General features: G+C 43.5%; 1 pseudogene; it reads left to right on the forward strand.

The window, feature by feature from the left end:
- The first annotated feature begins 1796 nt into the window (after positions 1 to 1796).
- LOC138984889 (cytochrome c oxidase subunit 5A, mitochondrial pseudogene) lies at positions 1797 to 2437 on the forward strand (annotated as a pseudogene).
- The last annotated feature ends 1942 nt before the right edge of the window (positions 2438 to 4379 follow it).

Below are 4379 nucleotides of genomic sequence, written 5' to 3' on the forward strand. Positions count from 1 at the left end.
CAGTCACGTAATATTAACTTCCTACAGTATTACTACTGTGCTTAGTTGTGAATTGCAGCATTTTAGATAAAACAAGTCTTTACTTGTATTCTCTTGATGAATTGAAAGCTGCCCAGAAGAGATAGACATTAAAAGCAAATTTTATTGAAGTATAATTGATTTACAATGTGGTGTTAGTTCCTGGGCTTTCCAGGTGGCATTAATGATTAAGAACCCTCCTGCTAATGCAGGAGACTTAAGAGACCTGGGTTCAATCCATGGGTTGGGAAGATCCCCAGGAGGAGGCCATGGCAATCCACTCCAGAATTCCTGCCTAGAGAATTCCATGGACAGAGGAGCCTGGTGGGTTGCAGTCCATACTGTTGCAAAGTTGGACACGACTGAAGGGACTTAGCATGCACACATGCACGTTAGTTTCTACTGTAGAGCAAAATGAGTGTTTTATATATATATATATATATCGGAGAAGGCAATGGCACCCCACTCCAGTACTCTTGCCTGGAAAATCCCATGGAGGGAGGAGCCTGGTAGGCTGCAGTCCATGGGGTCGCTGAGAGTCAGACACGGCTAAGCGACTTCACTTTCACGCGTTAAAGAAGGAAATGGCAAGCCACTCCAGTGTTCTTGCCTGGAGAATCCCAGGGACAGAGGAGCCTGGTGGGCTGCCGTCTATGGGGTCGCACAGAGTTGGACATGACTGAAGCGACTTAGCAGGAGCAGAATATGATGGCTTCCTTGGTGACTTCCTTTCTAGTATTTCAAATAGCCTAATACAAATAAACAAACATACATATATACAGGGCTTCCCTGGAGGCTCAGATGGTAAAGAATCTGCCTGCAGTGCAGGAGACCTGGGTTCAATCCCTGGGAAGATCCCCTGGAGTAAGGCATGCCAATCCACTCCAGTATTCTTGCTTGGAGAATCCCCATGGACAGAGGAGCCTGGCAGGCCTGTAGTCCATGGGGTCACAAAGAGTCAGATACAACTAAGCGACTAAGCACAGCACACAGCACATACATATATCCACTCTTTCTTAGATTCTTTTCCCATATAGGTCATTACAGAGCACTTAGAAGAGTTCTCTGTGCTATACAGTAAGTCCTTATTATCTATTTTTCAATGTGCTGCTGCTGCTAACTTGCTTCAGTCGTGTCTGACTCTGTGACCCCATAGACGGCAGCCCACCAGTCTCCCCCGTCCCTGGGATTCTCCAGGCAAGAACACTGGAGTGGGTTGCATGAAAGTGAAAAGTGAAAGTGAAGTCACTTAGTCCTGTCCGATTCTTCATGACCCCATGGACTGCAGCCTACCAGGATCCTCCGTCCATGGAATTTTCCAGGGAAGAGTGCTGGAGTGGGGTGCCATTATATAGTAGTGTGTATATGTCAATCCCAATCTCCTTATCCTCCCCAACTTTCCTCCCTAGTAACCACAAGTTTGTTTTCTACATCTGTGACTCTATTTCCATTCTGTAAATAAGTTCTTTTGTACCATTTTTTTTTTTTGAAAGATTCCACATATAAGCAATACCACATGATATTTGCCTTTTCTGGGGGATATACATTTTTTATTTCCATTATATTTCCTCATACTCCTCCTTTGGAAAGTGTAGCTATTTTTCACTCGGTAAACATCACTAGACTGACTCATGCTGGGACAGGATTCTTGCATTTTCATTTAACAAGAAATATACCTTATGCTCCGCCCTCCGTGCGTCGGTGCGTGAGTACGGCCCCCACGAGCTCCCGAGCGGTCGTGGGCTCACACCCGGCTTCTCTTCAGCCTTAACCTGTGCGCCGCCATCGCCGTCATGCTAGGCGCCGCTGTCCGCTGCTGCTCTGTACCTGCAGCCGCAGTCGCCCGGGCCAGCCCTCGAGGCCTCCTGCACCCCACTCCGGCCCCCGGCCAAGCCGCCGCTGTCCAGTCACTTCTCTGCTACTCCCATGGGTCACATGAGACAGACGAGGAGTTTGATGCTCGCTGGGTGACATACTTCAATAAGCCAGATATTGATGCTTGGGAGTTGCGTAAAGGGATGAACACACTTGTTGGCTATGACCTGGTTCCAGAGCCCAAAATCATTGATGCTGCTTTGCAGGCATGCAGACGTTTAAATGATTTTGCTAGTGCAGTTCGCATCCTAGAAGTTGTTAAGGACAAAGCAGGACCTCATAAGGAAATCTACCCCTATGTCATCCAGGAACTTAGACCAACTTTGAATGAACTGGGAATCTCCACTCCAGAGGAACTGGGCCTTGACAAAGTGTAAACCCCATGGATGGACTTCCCAAGGACTTATTGATAATGCTACTTGATTATAAAGTCACCTGGAAATACTGATGATAACATATTACCTTATTCGAACAAGTTTTCCTTTGTTGAGTACCAAACCGTGTAATGTAACTTGGACTTTAATAAAAGGGAAATGAGTTTGAACTGGAAAAAAAAAAAAGAAATATAAACAGTCAGCCAGATCTAGTTCTCTATTCACTAAATAAAGAAAGGAGAATGATCATCTGTGCAGCATATCTCTAAATAAAAACATAATATTTAACATCAGACTTGGTGAGTGAAAGTCACTCAGTAGTGTCTGACTCTTTGCAACCCCCTGGGCTATACAGACCATGGAATTCTCCAGGCAAGAATACTGGAGTGGGTAGCCATTCCCTTCTCCAGTGGATCTTCCCAACCCAGAGATCAAATCCAGGTCTCCTGCATTGCAGGCTGATTCTTTACCAGTTGAACTATCAGGGAAGCCCTGGAACCCTTTGTAAATTTGGACTGTAACTCTGACTTCTTTAGAAACCCCCAAAAGACATTTAACTTCTGGGTTTGAGTTCTTGCTTTATTTTATAAGATATGAACCATTCCATGGATTAATATATACAAAGCCATCTCTAACTACCCTGGGTAAGGAAAGTTGGAACATGGAAAATTAGAAGCCTCTTCTGAAAGGGAGAAATCCCATTAGGAGCAATTGTGTAAGTAAATTTCTAACGATAGGTCCCATCTCTGTGGTTATAAGGTCTTAAAACATTACAGAAAGTAAAAATCAGCTTTCATGGAGCTCAAAATGGTTTGAGGCCATTGAGCCCAACTTCCTAATGTAACAGACAAGGGAACTTCAATATAGAGGAGTTTTGCTTTCCTTTCCATGAACTTCAATATAGAGGAGTTTTGCTTTCCTTTCCATGATGCGGTTAGATGAAGTCTGGGGTAGTTCATATTCAGCTCTCAAAATGAGTTTACAGGTCAGCAGAGAGCTTCTCTTTCATACTGTATTTGAGCAAATGCTGAAGAAAGTGTTATTGGTAACACTGGGTTATGTATAGTGAGATCTTTATACAATGAGAACTTTCTACAGAACACAAGATGGACCAGACTAACATCAGATTCAGATCCTCCTTGTGCTAAACTCAAGTATAGTTTAGCACCAGTAACAATAAGAACTTTCAGCAGGCTGCCACCATGTTGAAGTGAAAAGAAGACCAACCTTGTGCAAAGCTGCTGCTGCTGCTGCTAAGTCGCTTCAGTCGTGTCCGACTCTGTGCGACCCCAATAGACGGCAGCCCACCAGGCTCCTCTGTCCCTGGGATTCTCCAGGCAAGAACACTGGAGTGGGTTGCCATTTCCTTCTCCAATGCGTGAAAGTGAAAAGTGAAAGCAAAGTCGCTCAGTCGTGTCAGACTCTTCGTGACCCCATGGACCACAGCCTACCAGGCTCCTCCATCCATGGGATTCTCCAGGCAAGAGTACTGGAGTAGGGTGCCATTGCCTTCTCCTTGTGCAAAGCTAATTAGACTCAACTCTCAACTGCAAAGAAATGCTTTATTATTGACAGAGGAAGATGTTGAATTCTGGGGGAAAAAAATCAGCAGTGGGGAATAGTAAATGCTCTTTGCCTAGAGAGTTTGGTTGTATTTTACTTTGGGTAATGGGTTACTTTGATTACTTTTTGTCTGTGTCAAGGAGCAAATTGAAGGAAGAATATGTACTCCAGTCCTGGTTCTACTATTAATTATCTATGTAATCTCATTGATCTGTTCAACCTCTGCCCACCCTCACCACACACACACACACACACACACACACACACGCATACACATACGCTTTTTTTCCTTCAAATATCTCTTAAGACTGAGACATTAATGCTAACCTAAGGGTAAAAACCAATAAAAATGGTTGTTAAGTATATATATATATATTTACATTAACAATCAACTCAGTGGAGGAAGCAATTTAATAATGATAGGTATGCAAGCATTTAACTTTTAATGTTTTTACTATTAATGTAATTTTACTCATATTAATATTATAATGCATTTGATTCCTTGAGCACAAGTGAAGTTATATTACAGGGAGTCAGGCCAGAAATATA

The sequence above is a fragment of the Bos mutus genome, chromosome 23 (assembly GCF_027580195.1).
Source record: "Bos mutus isolate GX-2022 chromosome 23, NWIPB_WYAK_1.1, whole genome shotgun sequence".
Classification (NCBI taxonomy): Eukaryota; Metazoa; Chordata; class Mammalia; order Artiodactyla; family Bovidae; genus Bos; species Bos mutus.